Here is an 18,527-nt window from a genome sequence, read left to right as displayed (position 1 = left end):
GGCAGGTCGCGCAGCACGCCGTCCATCAAGCGCTGGAACACCTGAGCCGCGTTCTTGAGGCCAAATGGCATTCGAAGGAATTCGAATAAGCCGAACGGCGTGATGACGGCCGTTTTTGGGACATCGGCCGGCCTGACAGGTACCTGGTGATATCCCCGTATCAAATCGATCTTCGAAAAAATGACCCGTCCTGCCAAACGGGCGGAGAAGTCTTGAATGTGCGGGATCGGATACCTGTCGGGGGTTGTAACGTCTTTAAGGTGGCGGTAGTCGCCACATGGGCGCCAGCCGCCCCCCGGCTTCGGTACGATGTGTCGTGGCGAAGCCCACGCGCTATCGGAGCGCCGCACGATGCCGAGGTGTTCCAAAGCGTCGAACTCGGCTTTGGCCATGGCGAGCTTGGCTGGGTCGAGGCGGCAGCCTCTGGCGTAGACCGGCTGGCCCGTAGTTGGTATTTGGTGCTCGATACCATGTCGTACCGCGACGGCCGAAAACGTCGGCCGGGAACTCCGCGAGCAGGCGAGCAAACTCGTTCGCCGCCGAGAGGGCGCATGCTAGCTCGGTCTGCGCGGAGCTGCTCAACATGCATGCCAGGGAGCTGAAGGTCTCGGCGTTGACGAGGCGACACCGTTTGACGTCAACCAGCAGCCCGTGTGCGCAGAGGAAGTCGGCGCCCAGCAGAGCCATGTGCACGCTTGCGGTCACAAAAGTCCAATTAAAGCGCTGGCTGCCAAACCAGAGGGTGACGTTGCGCGGGCCGAAGGTGCGGATGGCCGATCCATTGGCCGCCACCAAGGAGGGGCCGCAAACCGCGGACTGTCTGTCCTGATCGGAGGCGGGTATGATGCTCAGTTGGGCGCCGGTATCACACAGGAAGCGCCGTCCGGACGCTTTGTTCCTGATAAAAAGTAAGTTGCCCGTGTGGCCGGCGCTCATGGCTGGTAACGAACGCCGGCTCGGCCGTTTCCCGACTTGCCGAAAGTGCACGGCGGTCGGCATGTCCAGGCCTTTTGTCCGAACCTGGCATGGTAGTAACACCACGCCTGGTCAGGTGGAGGCCCCGGTCGTCGTGTTGGAGGCGGTCGGCACGGCGTAGCGGCCGCCAATTGCACCGGCAGTTCGGCCGCCGACCGTGCCGGGTGCTCGGGCGCCATGGGCATTGCTTCGGACGGCGGCGGGCTCCAGGTCGCTGCCCCGATGCGTTGGCCTGCCGAGGAGATCTTGTCGGCTTCCCTGGCGAGGGCACGGGGATCCGTGATCTGCGTGCTTGCCAGGGCGAGGCGTACCTGGCTAGGCAGCTGACGGAGGAACAGCTCTTGAAAAAGAAAATCCGGGGCGTGCTCCCCGAGCAACGAGAGCATGTAATCCATTCGCTCGGACAGGCGCGTGTCGCCGAGCTTGGGCAGGTCGAGCAGGCGCCGTGCGCGTTCCGCCAATGAGAGGGCGAAAGCGTCGACGAGGAGCTTCTTGATCGCGCCGTACTTGTCAGCGGCTGGCGGGTGCTGGAGGAGGCTGAGGGCGCGGGCCGCGGTGGCTGAGCCGAGTGCTGCTACCACATGATGGAAGCGGGTGTCATCGGCGGTGATGCCTCGCAGGGCGAACTGGGAGTCCGCCAGGGCGAACCAAACCGCCGCGTGAGCCTCCCAGAAGGTAGGCAGTTTGAGGGCAACTGCCGTGTCCATGTCGGTAGGTCACCAATGAAGGAGCTGTGCTACAACTCGTATCGAAAGAATGGACGCGACAAAAAGCTGGAATTCGTCCGAGTTTCTTTATTGCATCAAATCAACTCGGGTAAACTGAAAAGCCCGTTTATCGGGCAGCATTATATACAAGCACTCGAATATCTCATGCCGGAGCGTTTGCCCTTAAAAGGCACGACTGGGCGTGTCCGGGAGACCTGGGCGAGTCTGGACATGCCCGGGAACGGCGAGACTGGGTGTCGCCGGACGGGCCGGGCGTGCCTGGACATGCCCGGGAACGGTGAGACTGGGTGTCGCCGGATGGGCCAGGCGAGCCCGGGAAAGGCGAGTCCGGGCATGCCCGGGGAAGGCGCGTCTGGGCATGTCCGGGCAGCCTGGGCGAGCTCGGCCCGGCGATCGCTCCCTGGTTGCGTCTTCGGCCGGTGTAAGGCGATTGTGTATGTTCAGCGGCAACCGCTACAATGTCATCCAGAGATGGAGAGAAGAGGAGAATGGAACTCGGAGTGTGAGAAAGGTCTTTGGAAGCAAGTTTGTGGGCAGATTGAACATTTTAATTGCTGTTTTGAAAGGTTGAAATTGATTGAGAATTGTGGAAGTAAAACAAGAAGATGAAGACGAGAGGAAGAAGAAGAAAGTTTTTTGGTGTCTTTATTTTCTATTTGTATTAAGCAGGATGTGTAAGGAAGGAATTAAAGCGAGGGTGGTTGATAATGTGACAAATGATGGAGATTGAAGACATTTTAGCGGCACCCTCTTCGGAGGGCGTGGCTCCAACAGCCGCGCGTGCGTCACGACGACACACCAAACGTCCGTGTGCGTGGGTTAGACCAAACCCATCGTAATGGTAACCGTCACATGCGGATAAGTGAATAAGGTAACCGTGACATGTGCATAAGGTAACCACTACATGCGCCCCCCCCCCCCCCCCCCCCAGAAGGCACGCCACGGGCGTGTACGTAGTTCGCGGGTGGAACCCAGCCGGGCCGCGGGTGGAACCGAGCCGGGCCGCGGGTGCTGAGCAGCGGTAGCAGTTGGAGTTGCAGCAGTAGGAAATGCGGGAGCGGCGAGCACCAGTGCGCGCGAAGGCAACAAAGCAGCCGTGCGTGCGCAAGAGATGAGCAGCATCAGCCTCGGGATCCGCCGGAGGAGCAGTAGTAGGAAATGCGGGAGCGGCGAGCACCAGTGCGCGCGAAGGTAACAAAGCAGCCGTGCGTGCGCAAGAGATGAGCAGCATCAGCCTCGGGATCCGCCGCAGGAGCAGTAGTAGGAATGGCGAGCAGCAGTACTCGGCCTGTGTACGCGGAGGCGACGAAGTAGCAGTACTCAGCCTGTGTGCGCGAAGGCGACAGGCAGCAGTACTCGGCCTGTGTGCGCGAAGGCGACGGGCAGCAGTACTCGGCCTGTGTGCACGGAGGCGGCGAGCAGCGGTGCTCGGCCTGTGTGCGCCAAGGCGACGAAGTAGCAGTACTCGGCCTGTGTGCGCGGAGGCGGCGAGCAGCGGTGCTCGGCCTGTGTGCGCGGAGGCGGCGAACAGTGGTACTCGGCCTGTGCACGCGAAGGCGACGAAGTAGCAGTACTTGGCCTGTGTGCGCGAAGGCGACGGGCAGCAGTACTCGGCCTGTGTGCGCGGAGGCGGCGAGCAGCGGTGCTCGGCCTGTGTGCGCGAAGGCGACGAAGTAGCCGTGCCCGGCCTGTGTGCGCGGAGACGACGAAGTTGCAGTACTCGGCCTGTGTGCGCGAAGGCGACGAAGTAGCAGTACTCGGCCTGTGTGCGCGAAGGCGACGGGCAGCAGTACTCGGCCTGTGTGCGCGGAGGCGGCGAGCAGCGGTGCTCGGCCTCTGTGCGCGAAGGCGACGAAGTAGCCGTGCCCGGCCTGTGTGAGTGGAGGCGACGAAGTAGCAGTACTCGGCCTGTGTGCGCGAAGGCGACGAAGTAGCCGTGCCGCCAACGCCCCGTAACGACGTTCCTTCGGAGGGTCCCGGAGCTGGTTCGCCCCTCCAGTCGTAGAGGAGGAACCGAGCGCGATGCGCGAACCACATGGCTGCTCGTCATGGCGAAAACTCCGGCAGTTCGAGTTTAGGTCGTTTGGAAGAAATTGCGGTCGCAATCCTGCCGTGTTCATGTGGCCCCCGAATACGTTCGGGGGCAACTGGGTCACCAATTTAGTGGTTGCCGAAGACGATAAGAAGAGGCCATTTCGTTTGGTACAAAAGGTAGTTTATTGTACAGAAATCTCCAGCAACTGCTCACGAACGGAAGTCGTAACGGCCTATATAAAACAAGCACCCTCTTCGGAGGACGTGGCTCCAACAGCCGCGCGTGCGTCACGACGACACAACCAAACGTCCGTGTGCGTGGGTTAGACCAAACCCATCGTAATGGTAACCGTCACATGCGGATAAGTGAATAAGGTAACCGTGACATGTGCATAAGGTAACCACTACAACATCATGAGTGGGTAGAGGAAACAGTTTGGGGAAAAATGGGTAGGCCCAAAACTGTCTGTGCCTGAGACACAGGATAGAAATTCTTAGAATGAGCACGACAAAATACACAGGTGGGAGCACTCAATACGAAGACCATTCAACACAAACAGAGAACATAAAATCTACAGCAGCACAGACAAATCCAGAATGATTACTTCGCTTTTTGGAAGTAGATCACTCGGAGGACCAAGAGAAGCGACCACGACGAGGAAACCAGAAACTGAACTCACGATACTTGTCTTTTTTTCTTCTTTTAATTTTTTTTTTTTTTTTTTTTTTTTTTTTGTATACAAGATCGAGGCTCGTGAAAGAGCGAACATTAATCACACAGAAAGACAAACAGACACATAAAACAAATAACATCGGGAGCGGTAGACAAGATGGGGAGAGAGGGGGAAGGACACAAACGCAACATTTGAGAGCAGGGACCGAGAGACATGGAGACATCGAGAGATCTGTGGGAGGGAGAGGGCTTTGGGGGGAGGCATGTGAAGGGGGGGGGGGGGTGTGGGAGAGGTATAAACATATGGACACTGCCAGGACTTCCAGGAAAGAAGTTGGAATTTCAAACAAGGTGGATCTGGGGTGAATTAGTGGGGGTAGAAAAGATCAAGGTTTTGGATGGGGGAAGATAAGAGATGGTGGTGAACAGCTGTTTTAAAGACCTGGAGGGAGGAGTGGGATTGAAGGGAGTGTGGGAGTTTGTTCCAGAGGCGGGAGAAAAGAGGAATGAAAGAGTGAAGGTGAGCAGAAAGCCGAGATTTCGGCAGTTTAACCATCAGAGGGTTGCTGGCAGATCTTGTGCGACCTGTAGGAATATTTGGGGGACAGAGCATAGACAAAGCAGAGGGAGCTAAGCCGGAGAGGAGTCGGTAGAAGACAGAAAGACCACCAACCTGCCTGTGGTGAGAGTGAAAGACCCTCAAAATCAGCTTCATCGTGGGAGATTCCAATTATTCTGAAAGCTTTGGTTTTACAGAGTGAAGACGAGCTAGTTGTGAGGCAGGAGCACCAGCCCAGAGGGGGGAACAGTATTCCATTGAGCTGCGGATGAAAGCCTTGTTTGTGGTGAGGAGCTCAGGTGTGCCAAGGAAGGACTTCGCACGACGGAGGATGCCCAGTTGGCGACTGGCTTTGGAGGCCAGCTTGGAAATGTGGTTTTCCCAGGAAGGATCATGGCAGATAGTGAGACCCAAAACCTTGAGTGACAGAACTTCTTGGAGAGGATTGTTGAGAAAGTGGATGGGAGGGTTTCCCAGATGGTCTTTTCGGAGAGGCATCGTAAGAGTGTGAGATTTGTCAGGATTGAAAGACATGTTCCACTTGTTTGACCAGTCTGTGATTTTGTCCAGGTCTGCAGAGAGTGAAGAGGCTGCTGCCTGCCGATCTGAGGGTTGAGATATGCAGCGGCAGAGAGTGGAGGCATCAGCAAAAAAAAAGAGAGGATTTTCCAGAGAGTCAGAGAGATCATTAATACAAACAACAACACAACATGCATTTTAAAGGCCATTTTCCCTACTAGAGCGGTCCCCATGCCAGGACTACTACGAGCCTTGCGGTCCCCATGACAATCTTCTCCATTTTGCCCTATTTTCTGCATCTCTCATTGTTAACCCCCTTGCCCGCATTTCTTCATCCACCATCTTTAGCCAAGTCTTTCTCGGTCTTCCCCATCCTCTACTTCCTTCTACATTCATTTCCATCACTCTTCTCAACCAGTCACTTTCATCCTTCCTCAACACATGACCAAACCATCCCAACCTGTTCCTCTTCACAGCATCAATCACAGGCTCTATTCCCATCATCTTTCGCAATTCTTCATTTGTCTTCCTCTCTCTCAACGATACTCCGCACATCCGTCGAACCATTCGCATTTCCACCCTTTCCAACCTTCGTTGCTGCTCTACGTTCATTACCCATGTCTCGCTCCCATAAATCATAACACTTCTCACACATGCAGCATACACCTTTCCCTTCAGCTTGACAACACTCCCCTCATCATCAGCATGCCACTCAGTTCCCGAAACTTCTTCCATGCACATCTCACTCTAGCAACCGTTGCCGAGTCTGATCCACCTTCTCCATTCAGCATGTCTCCGAGGTAGCAACATGTTTTCACACCTTCCAGCTTCACGCCGTCTCCAAGATCCAACTCAACATTTCCTCCGTCTGCAGCTCCCTCTGTGCACACCTTACATTTGCTGCCACACCGGTTAATGACCCTCTCAGACCACTACATTTTTGATGAACCCACTCAGCGCACATTGTACATTGAATGGAGTTCACTCCGACACCCTTCCTACACACAGCATAGGGCCACTTCCCAGTTCTTTCCACCTCACCACATGCTTTACCACTTGCCATCACCTTCGTCTTTCCGATATTCACCTTCAGACCTTTTGTCTCCATACATTCCTGCCACTTGTTCATCTTTTCCTTCAGTCCATCCATACTTTCCGCAATCAACACCAGATCATCTGCATACAACAACTCCCACGGTAAACCCTCCTTTACGTTCTGAGCCAGCATCTCCATCACAGCTACAAATAGTAGTGGACTTAGTACCGACCCCTGATGCACTCCCACCTTCACCTCAAACTCACCACTGTTCCCGTCCTTCGTCCTTACAGCTGTGCACGCTCTTTTGTACATTGCCATCACTACTCTGATCAACCATTCCTCCACTCCTAACTTCCTCAATGCCCATGTCAATACTTTGCGTGGAACCCTATCGAATGCTTTCTCCAGATCAACAAACCCAAGAAACAACTTCTTCCTCTTCTCCATGTACTTCTCCTAAAACTGCCTCACAATGAAAAGCACGTCTGTCGTTCCTCTTCCTGGCATAAATCCAAACTGCATTTCGTCGATCTTCACTTTCTTCCTTATCCTCCTCTCCAACACCCTTTCCAATACCTTCATTCCATGCTCCAATAACTTTATCGCTCGGTACGAGCCACAGTCCAGAGGGTCACCTTTCCCCTGGTATAGAGGGACGAGGGCACTCATTTCCCAATCCACTGGAATGCGGCCTTCTTTCACCACCAGATTACAGATCTCTGTCATTCTCTTCACACCCCAACTTCCTGCTGCATTCAACATATCTCCCACAACTCCCGTCGGCCCTCCCGCTTTTCTACCCTTCATTGCTTTTATCGCTTTCCTCAACTTCCTTCTCAATTATCTTCTCTGCTGGTCCTAAAACTGGGTTACTCTCTATGTTGCCATCCCATTCATTCTCTGTATTCAACAGCATTTCCATATATCTTTTCCATCTTCCTTTAATTCCATCTGGGTCGACAACGATTTGTCCCACTTCATCCTTCAAGCAACTCACCCCCATCACACCACACCTCTCTTTCGCTATCTGCTTTGCAATCCTGAATACTGCTTTCTGACCCTCTTCCGAATCCAAGCGTTCTCCGAACATTTTCCGACATGCCTCCTGCGCCTTTGCTACCTCTTTCTTTGCAGCCTTCCTGGCTGCCTTATAACTTTCATGCTCTGCTGTTTCTGCTCCCGTACCCTTCGCCTTCTGCCACTCCTTGAACTTCTTCCTCTTCTCGTCAATCCTCTTTCCAACTTCATCATCCCACCATCATGTTTCCGAGTGCCTCGGTGGTCCTTTTGTACATCCACATACCTCACCAACGGCTCCCAACAGACGAGCTTTCATTGACATCCAACCACTTTCAAGCTCAACCACATCATCCTTGACCCTACTCAGCCTCTCTTTTAATGCCTCCCTTACTGTCACCTCTTTCAACCTCCACACCTTCATTCTCGGTTGGTACTTCACCCGCCGAGCTCTCCTCGCACCTTTCACCCTTATGTCGCAGACAACCAATTGGTGCTGTGAAACAGCCTCCTCCCCCGGGATCACCTTTGTGTCCCGGAGGTGCCCCCTATCTCGCCTACGCACCATCAGGTAGTCAACGGTTGTCGTCGACCCACCTGACGTGTATGTAACAAGCTTATTATCCTCTTTCTGGAACTGAGTATTACAAATCAACAAATCAGCTCCACCAGCAAACTCCAAAATCCTTTCACCTTCTCCATTTCTCACACCATGTCCGTAACCCCCATGAACTCCGTCAAAACCATCCATACTCCTTCCCACATGTCCATTTAGGTCTACTCCTACCACAACAACTTCCTCATCTTTCACGTTTTCCATCAGCTTCTCTATCGCACACCAGAACTTGTCCTTCTCTTCATCGCTTTGACCAACCTGCGGAGCATATCCCGAGACGACGTTCACCAAGAGCTTTCCAATCATCATTTTCACCGTCATCAACCTATCACTCACTCTAGTCACACTCACCACACTGTCTACAAACTCCTCAGAAAACAGGACACCAACACCATTCACGCCCTCCAGGCACCCTTGCCACATAAACTTGTATTTCTGTCCCTGCCTACCCTTCACCATTCTCACACCACTTCCCTTCCATCTCGTCTCTTGCACACAACATGTGTCCACTCTTCTTTTGACCAATACTTCCACCACTTCTCCTGATCTCCCTGTCATTGTCCCTACATTCCATGTCCCAAACCTCAGAAACCGATCTCCACTTCGGGCTGTACCCTGCCCATATGTAGTTGTAATTGTCATGGTTATCTTTTTGAGGCAATGTTTTTTTTATGGCCGGGTGCCCTTCCTGACGCCAACCCTCTTAGTCGTCTCTTACGACACGCAGGGATACGGTGTACCTATTCTAATCCAGGGTACACACTGGGAAACGTTTAAAACATGGAAATTCTGGGGGGGGGGGGGGGGTTGGGAGGGTGGCGTCAGCATCACGGCTGCGGTTTAAACATATTTAAATAATATTTAAACAAAACCATGAAAAACAATCTGGGAAAAGTCTCTAAGTGAGAATGTGGATTTGAGAAAGCAGGAGCAGAGGTGGAAGAAAAACGAGATATGGGGGGCAGGGCACAAGTCGAGACGAGGAGGAGAGCGAACAAGCACGTGTCCGGGAGGAGAGGAAGAATTAATATAGAATTTTTTTTGTTTGTTTATTTGTTTGTTCTGTTTTCAAAACGCTGGACAAAGGGTAAGATGTTCGTGAGAGGTAGGAGGGAGAAAAGAAAATCAAAGAAACAAGCAAATACTATGAAGGAAAGAACCCATATTTACAAAACACTGATGGGGGGAGGGAGCCTGGAGAGACCAGGCCACACGAGGCGCGCACAAGGCGCGAACAAAAAAACGACTAATTTCACACAAAATTTGCAACAACTACAAAACCAAAACCAAATAGAAACACACAATAACACATACACAACAAAATACCCAGCGGAAATTTGACAAAGACACGAACTGGATAACACTCAAACTTTGATGCCGTGGAGAGATCGAAGCAAGCCCCGTCGCTCGAGGGACCGGACTGAGAGAGATCATTAATGAAGACCAGAAAATCAAAAGGGCCCAGAACACTACCTTGAGGAACTCCAGCCTGGACAGGAAGGGGAGATGAGAGAATTCAATTTAGAGCCACACATTGACTACGACAGGAGAGGAAGTCCGCGAGCCATGTGTGGAGGTTTCCATGGATACCAAAGGAGGAAAGTTTGGTGAGCAGAGCAGGGTGCCAGACCGTATCGAAGGCACGTGATATGTCAAGGGAGACAGCTCTGATTTCCTGTTTGGCATTGAGGACCTCCATCCATTGTTGAGAAAGCAGAAGCAGCATGTCCAGAGTAGAGTGACCTGGTCTGAAACCAAATTGATGATCAGAGATCAAGCCATTGGAGAAGAGGAAGGCTTTGATGTCAGAAGCAATGATGGATTCCATGACCTTACTGATTATTGAGAGCAGGCCGATTGGTCTGTAGTTGCAGGGATCTGTTTTTGCACCTTTTTGTGTAAAGCGGCAATGTTGGCGAATTGGCCACCTTCTTGAATTGGTCGAGAAAAATTAAGAGATCAATCCTCCCGACTTGTCGCAAGCGGCTGGTAGCATCCATAATGAATAATGTGTCATGCCGCCATTGTGGAGAGAACAAAAATTGCCATTGCCATTTCATATTTTATTGTAGACTCATTGCTTCAGTCATCTCATCCAACCTGTGCCCCTCCTCCGTTGAATCAGCTAAATTGCCTAATGTAATAATCGATATGTCAATGATGTGACAATATTCAACTGATGATGTGATTGGCAACGTAGTAAGTGAGACTTGGTTTAACAAGCATTCTGAGTATTGCGCTGCAATACATGTCCCCTACCGGCAGTCTGTCGTCCGGAAAACTGTTAGGGCAGCCTGCACGTATTGCACTGTGTGAATTATAAAATTACCAACTCACGGTCTGAGGTAACTCGGCTAAAAATTATCCGATTTGCACCAAATAAAGTTCATGAATGGTTGCACAGACCCCTACTTCTCACTAAAATGGGCAAAAGAATGTAAATCTGAGTTAAAATAGGCCCGCAAAGTCGCTCCGTGGAGCAGCCTGCACGTATTGCACTATGTGTGAATTATATAATTACCAACTCACGGTCTGAGGTAACTCGGCTAATAATTATCCAATTTGCACCAAATAAAGTTTATGAATGGTTGCACAGACCCCTACTTCTCACTAAAAGTGGAAACAGAATGTAAATTGGAGTTAAAACAAGGAATATTAACAGGTTTGACTTACCGCACTCCAAATTATAGTCCGGAAAACTGTTGGGGAAATTACCAAAGTTCAAAGTGCCATAACTTTGTCAAAAATGATCGAAACGTCGTGAAGTTCGAACTTGATCTGTATCTTATCATGAGGAAACCATGTACCAAGTTTGAAATCATTAGCATTAAGAGTTTAGAAAAAAAAGTCTGGAAAGCTTTCCTTTGCGTGACGGGCGGAGGGACGCAGTGCAAACCTACAGTCCCCTCCAGTGTACACCGGTAGGGGACTAATAAGGAGTCAAATTGGAGGACAGGACTGGAAGGATACAAGAGGTACAGGTTTGATAGGAAAGGGAAAATTGGAGGAGATGGAGCAATCTGGGTAAAAACCAGCATTGTAATGAGAGAAAGGGATGACATCAATGTGGAAGATTCTGTGTGGATTAAGATCAGATTTTGTAAGAATAGTAAGATACTTGTAGGATGTGTTTATAGGGCTCCAGCTATGTGGGATTAATTTGATATGGATTCAAAAAATTTACATCATGTTAAATAAATTAGTTGCAATTATTTCAAGTTTCCAAACTGTGCAAAGTAAGCAGTGAATTTCATATACTTGGATTAAAAAATTTTTTTTTTATAAAAAGACAAAACAAATAAGTAAAATATCTTTAATGGTAATTGATCTGCCCTGAATGAAAGATCGGTTGATTGGTTGATATTTATTTCTATACAATAAACAATTTGCTATGGTACAATACGCATACAAAGACATAACAATATTCATATTTCGATCAATCATTATATGGGAAGAGTTAGATTTGTCTTCAGCAAAGCTTGAAAATGAGACCTCTCAATTCCATACTACAAAACAATACGAGAATGCAAAAGAGATATGGAAAGGAAAACGAGACAGAAAAGAAAACCTGCGGCGGTGTCCATATTCAGATCTTCACCAAAATCGAATCGAATCATCCTTGTCAGACACCCAACCTGTCCACCAAGTTTCATCCAATTCTGTCCACAACTTTTTGAGATATCCTGCTATGTATCGTTTTTGTCCCTATCTCCCAATGGTGAAGAATCACTTTAAAAACTAGAACGCCACTCAGTAGAGCGCATACTCCCACCGTGGGTGGCCGCTGTTGAGCCCTGTCTGCCAATGGTAAAAAAATCCTTCAAGAAATTCCTGGATCCGGAATAATATCCTGAGCTTCACCAAAAACGAATCAATTCTTCCTTACCCCAAGGGCAACCATCCCACCAACTTTCATCCAAATCCGTTCAAAACTTTTCCAGATATCTTGTTCACGAACACACACACACACACACACACACACACACACACACACACACACACACACACACACACACACACACACACACACACATACGGACGGACACGATCAAATGCATTACTCCCTGGTGGGAGTAATTAAATATTTATCATATCCGAATCCATATTCAGATCTTCACCAAAATCGAATCTATTTGTCCTTGCCAGACACCCAACCTCTCCACCAAGTTTCGTCCAAATCCGAATCAGTCCACAACTTTTTGAGATATCTTGTTCACAAACAAATAAACAGACAGGGGTGAAAACACAACCTCCATCCACCTTTGATGGCGGAGGGAACAAGTGATAAGTTTACTTTGTCAAGTTGGAGTTAGAGATTCGGATTAAATACCGTGAAATGGGGTGAATAGGGACAGCAAGGTGAATAGGGACACAAACTGAAAAAAAGTTCGGAAACTTTTTTCGCTGAAAATTGATAACCATACTGATTTGTTGATATTTGGGATGAAAGTGTTCTCTTGTTTTTTGAAAAAGCAACTTATAGTCCCTATTAACCCCATATATGGGTTAAATAGGAATAAATAGGATTTTTATGGCTGTCCCTATTCACCCCGTTTTACGGGTGAATAGGGACAGTCACTAATACAAAAAATAATAATCCAGAAATCGGGACAGTTGGGAGAAACATTTTATCCCATATTTTTATCATTGGCACCGTGGTTTATATTATGGGTGCATATTATGTGCATCCATCTGAGCGATCAATTTAGCAATAAGTTGGAAACTCAGGATTGTTTCTTGATTATTATTTTTTTGTATTCGTGACTGTCACTTTAAGTGACACTTAAAAAGAGATCTAAACTGTATTTGCTTATTTAAATTTAAAATAATTGTTTGGAGGATGTACGATGGCATTCTCGAAGAATAGAAACTTTGGGGGGGGGGGGGGGGCGTACGAAGCAGATTCTTTTTTTATTCTCAACTTTTAAAATTAATATTAATTCACAAAATCAAGCAGCAAGATGTGTATTTTTTATTTTTTATTCTCAACATTTTAACATTTTCCAGCTATTCAAATAATATTACTTTAAATTCTTTAATGCCACCATGATTAAAGGGTGCAAATGTGATATGGATATAGTGGTCCGAATAACATTCAACCTGTATTGTTTCCTTGTATTTCCATGGCAACGATGCAGGAACACCACAAAGGACATTCAGGAAATCCCAAAAGACTCATTTGCTTTAACATTGTCTCAAATTGGCCAAGTTTTCCGCAGTTTCTTTTCACCTCTAATTATGCGGCTTCCATTACTGGTCAGCCGAGCTGGCTCTGCAATCCCCAGGATGACCATGCTTCACACCCTCCCCTAATTACCCACACAACAGCCATGGCATCATCCTGGGTTGTTCAGAAACTTCAACTTTTTCGGCCTTCAAACTTGTACAGTGTTAATGGTGGTGATGACCTTCTCCAAGAGACTGCTTCGGCAGCTCTTACACTTTGGAAAGAGTATGGCACATCGATGACGATGAAAGAGCGAGTGGTGGTTGCATTGTAACTAACAGAGGCACGTTTTTGTGAACCTGATGGCAAATGCGCATGCGTTTACGCATACAATGATTGTTAATATGACGTCACACATGATATTTTTACCTGACTCATATAACAACCTATTGCATCACAAAAACCCCATGGCTTGGACCTCTGGACACAATGGTGAACCTTCAGGAACTTTGCGAACAATGGCACAGATTCAGTTCTGTCGCATTTGCATTTGCAATCGCATTTGGATCATACAGTTTATTACAAGGTTTGGATCATATAGGGCTTATAAGAGGATTTGGATCATATAGGGTTTATTCGAGGGTTTGGATCATAAAGAGTTTATAAAAGGGTTTGGATCATGCAGGATTTATAAGAAGGTTTGGATAATACAGAAATTATTAGAGGGTTCGGGTCATACAGGGTTTATAAGAGGGTTTGGATCATACATGGTTTATAAGAGGGTTTGGATCATACAGGGTTTATAAGAGGGTATGGATCATACAGGGGATATAAGAGGGTTTGGATCATATGGGGTTTATTCGAGGGTTTGGATCATAAAGAGTTTATAAAAGGGTTTGGATCATGCAGGATTTATAAGAAGGTTTGGATAATACAGAAATTATTAGAGGGTTCGGATCATACAGGGTTTATAAGAGGGTTTGGATCATACAGGGTTTATAAGAGGGTTTGGATCATACAGGGTTTATAAGAGGGTATGGATCATACAGGGGATATAAGAGGGTTTGGATCATATGGGGTTTATTCGAGGGTTTGGATCATACAGGGTTCATAAGAGGGTTTGGATCATATGGGGTTTATTCGAGGTTTTGGATCATACAGGGTTTATAAGAGGGTTTGGATCATATGGGGTTTATTCGAGGTTTTGGATCATACAGGGTTTATAAGAGGGTTTGGATCATACAGGGTTTATAAGAGGGTTTGGATCATATGGGGTTTATTCGAGGTTTTGGATCATATAGGGTTTATAAAACAGGCACAATTATGGAAAATCATTTGTATTGTATCTTACGATAATTCACCAAATGTCCGTCCGTCCGTCCCTTCGAATGTACCGCAAAAACGGCTGAACCGACCGCAACGATATTTTGGGTGGGTAACCCTGGGACCCCCTGGAGTAAAATAGGCCATATTGTTTTCCTAATTTCCCAGTTTTTTCCAAACACGATGGAATAATATTTACCGATATGAACAGTGACGTGGCTTTCATTGAAATTCTACAAATACTGCTTAGATTTTGATGATTTGCGTGTGATATGATTTAACGGATGTTTATATAAATCGTTTAAAATAAAATAAACCTTCAATTTCTGATATTTTACCTTTTCATTTGGGCCTCCCAATTGAAGCCCCGCACGTAGGGCAGGTACCGTTGCTAGTTTTCAAAATATAACAATCGATTGTTTTATTAAAGACTGATTTATTGTCAAAAAGTGTAATAGAAATTCAACAAAAGTCCGAATTCATGAAATTCATCAAGTTGTCCTTGTTAGGCCATGAACTTAATGATCGTCCTGCTTTACCTGTCCCTTTCCACATGTCGATCTGTGATCCCCTGACGAAATCATTAATAACATGAGTCGATTGTTTTGAGTCAAACTCGATGAGTTCTTGATCGGTTTTGAACGACATCACGAATATGAACGTTTTATAAGTTTGAATACAAACATCCAGAGGATTCGAAACTACATAAGTTTTTTTCCAGGATGAGCCAGGGCCTTGTTAAATTGATGTTGTATGGATAATTAGGGGAAGGTGTGAAGAACGGTCATCTTGGGGGGTTACAGATACACCTTGGCTTCAGTTACAGGTGGCAACCTGAGACCTTGGCTAACAACCTGAGATATAATCATTATCCATAAATTTATCTTTCTTCTTACTAAACTTTTTAACCCGTGTCCTATTGTGCCTCAAATGAATCCTATCAAATTACACTTTTGAAATCCAAGTGTAGTAAATCCAATGAATCATTTATCAGGTGAACACACCTTGTGACCCTTCAAAAGAATAACGAGAAACCATCTGAAAATGCAAAGCCCGGCCGCATGCATTTGCGTTCCGACTTCATCTTCTTCTTCTAGCGGATGGTCAAAATATCGAAAACAGTTTTTAAAATACACAAAATGAAAATTGATGATTTTATTGAGCCTTAACCCTTGAGCTTTGGATCGAAAAAAATTATTAGCTTCGAGGTTTTGATTGGCGAACCAATTCCGTGACCTGATATGCAAATCCTAAAATTGCTAATGTTGTGCAATGCTAACCTTTGACCTTTTGACCAAATCATTAATTTGCCTTCTCCATATTCTCACAATAGAGCTTTGGTGAAACTTTGAAAACAAAACTCAAATGGTAAATTGAAATTTCAATTCACTTGGACGAAAATTGCCGATTTGGATAATACAGAGTTTATAAGAGGGTTTGGGTCATACAGGGTTTATAAGAGGGTTTGGGTCATACAGGGTTTATAAGAGGGTTTGGATTGTACAGAGTTTATTAGAGGGTTTGGATTGTACAGAGTTTATTAGAGGGTTTGGATTGTACAGAGTTTATAAGAGGGTTTGGATTGTACAGAGTTTATTAGAGGGTTTGGATTGTACAGAGTTTATAAGAGGGTTTGGATCATACAGAGTTTATAAGAGGGTTTGGGTCATACAGAGTTTATAAGAGGGTTTGGGTCATACAGGGTTTATAAGAGGGTTTGGATTGTACAGAGTTTATTAGAGGGTTTGGATTGTACAGAGTTTATTAGAGGGTTTGGATTGTACAGAGTTTATTAGAGGGTTTGGATTGTACAGAGTTTATAAGAGGGTTTGGATTGTACAGAGTTTATTAGAGGGTTTGGATTGTACAGAGTTTATAAGAGGGTTTGGATTGTACAGAGTTTATAAGAGGGTTTGGATCATACAGAGTTTATTAGAGGGTTTGGATTGTACAGAGTTTATAAGAGGGTTTGGATAATACAGAGTTTATAAGAGGGTTTGGGTCATACAGAGTTTATAAGAGGGTTTGGGTCATAAAGGGTTTATAAGAGGGTTTGGATTGTACAGAGTTTATTAGAGGGTTTGGATTGTACAGAGTTTATAAGAGGGTTTGGATTGTACAGAGTTTATAAGAGGGTTTGGATTGTACAGAGTTTATTAGAGGGTTTGGATTGTACAGAGTTTATAAGAGGGTTTGGATAATACAGAGTTTATAAGAGGGTTTGGATTGTACAGAGTTTATTAGAGGGTTTGGATAATACAGAGTTTATAAGAGGGTTTGGATTGTACAGAGTTTATAAGAGGGTATGGGTCATACAGGGTTTATAAGAGGGTTTGGATCATATGGGGTTTATAAGAGGGTTTGGATCATATGGGGTTTATAAGAGGGTTTGGTCATAAAAGGTTTATTAGAGGGTTTGGATCATTCAGGATTTGTTGGAGAGTTTGGATCATCAGGATTTATTAGAGAGTTTGGATCATACAGAGTTTATTGGAGGGTTTGGATCATGGAGGGTTGAAAGAGGGTTTGGATCATATGGGGTTTCGAAGAGGGTTTGGATCATACAGGGTTTATAAGAGGGTTTGGTCATAAAAGGTTTATAAGAGGGTTTGGTTCATATAGGGTTTATAAGAGGGTTTGGATCATACATGGTTTATAAGAGGGTTTGGATCATATGGGGTTTCTAAGAGGGTTTGGATCATATAAGTTTTAAAAGAGGGTTTGGTTCATACAGGGTTTGGATCATATAGGGTTTATAAGAGGGTTTGGATCATACAGGGTTTATAAGAGGGTTTGGATCATATGGGGTTTCTAAGAGGGTTTGGATCATATAGGGTTTATAAGAGGCTTTGGTTCATACAGGGTTTATAAGAGGGTTTGGATCATATAGGGTTTCTAAGAGGGTTTATTTTATTTTTTTTTGTATACAAGATCGAGGCTCGTGAAAGAGCGAACATTAATCACACAGAAAGACAAACCGACACATAAAACATATAACATCGGGAGCGGTAGACAAGATGGGGAGAGAGGTGGAAGGACACAAACACAACATTTGAGAGCAGGGACCGAGAGACATGGAGACATCGCGAGATCTGAGAGAGGGCGAGGGCTTTGGGGGGGGGGGGGGGCATGGGAAGGGGGCGGTGGGAGAGGTATAAAACATATGGACACTGCCAGGACTTCCAGGAAAGAAGTTGGAATTTCAAACAAGGTGGATCTGGGGTGAATTAGCGGGGGTAGAAAAGATCAAGGTTTTGGATGGGGGAAGATAAGAGATGGTGGTGAACAGCTGTTTTAAAGACCTGGAGGGAGGAGTGGGATTGAAGGGAGTGTGGGAGTTTGTTCCAGAGGTGGGAGAAAAGAGGAATGAAGGAGTGAAGGTGAGCAGAGAGTCGAGATTTTGGCAGTTTAACCATCAGAGGCTTGCTGGCAGATCTTGTGCGACCTGTAGGAATATTTCGGGGACAGAGCACAGAGAGAGCTGGGGGAGCAAGGCCGGAGAGGAGTCGGTAGAAGACAGAAAGACCACCTACCTGCCTGCGGTGAGTGAGTGAAAGGCCCTCAGAGATAGCTTCATCGCGGGAGATTCCAATGATTCTGAAAGCTTAGGTTTCAACAGCGTGAAGCCGAGCTAGGTGTGAGGCAGGAGCACCAGCCCATAGGGGAGAACAGTATTCCATTGAGCTGCGGATGAAAGCCTTGTATGTGGTGAGGAGCTCAGGTGTGCCTAGGAAGGACTTCGCACGACGGAGGATGCCCAGTCGGCGACTGGCTTTGCAGGCCAGCTTGGAAATGTGGTTTTCCCAAGAAAGATCATGGCAGATAGTGAGACCCAAAAGCTTGAGCGACAGAACTTCTTGGAGAGGATTGTTGAGAA

Source organism: Myxine glutinosa, chromosome 4 (genome assembly GCF_964187855.1).
Source record: "Myxine glutinosa chromosome 4, kmMyxGlut1.1, whole genome shotgun sequence".
NCBI lineage: Eukaryota > Metazoa > Chordata > Myxini > Myxiniformes > Myxinidae > Myxine > Myxine glutinosa.
Note: the sequence above shows the minus strand (reverse complement) of the source record.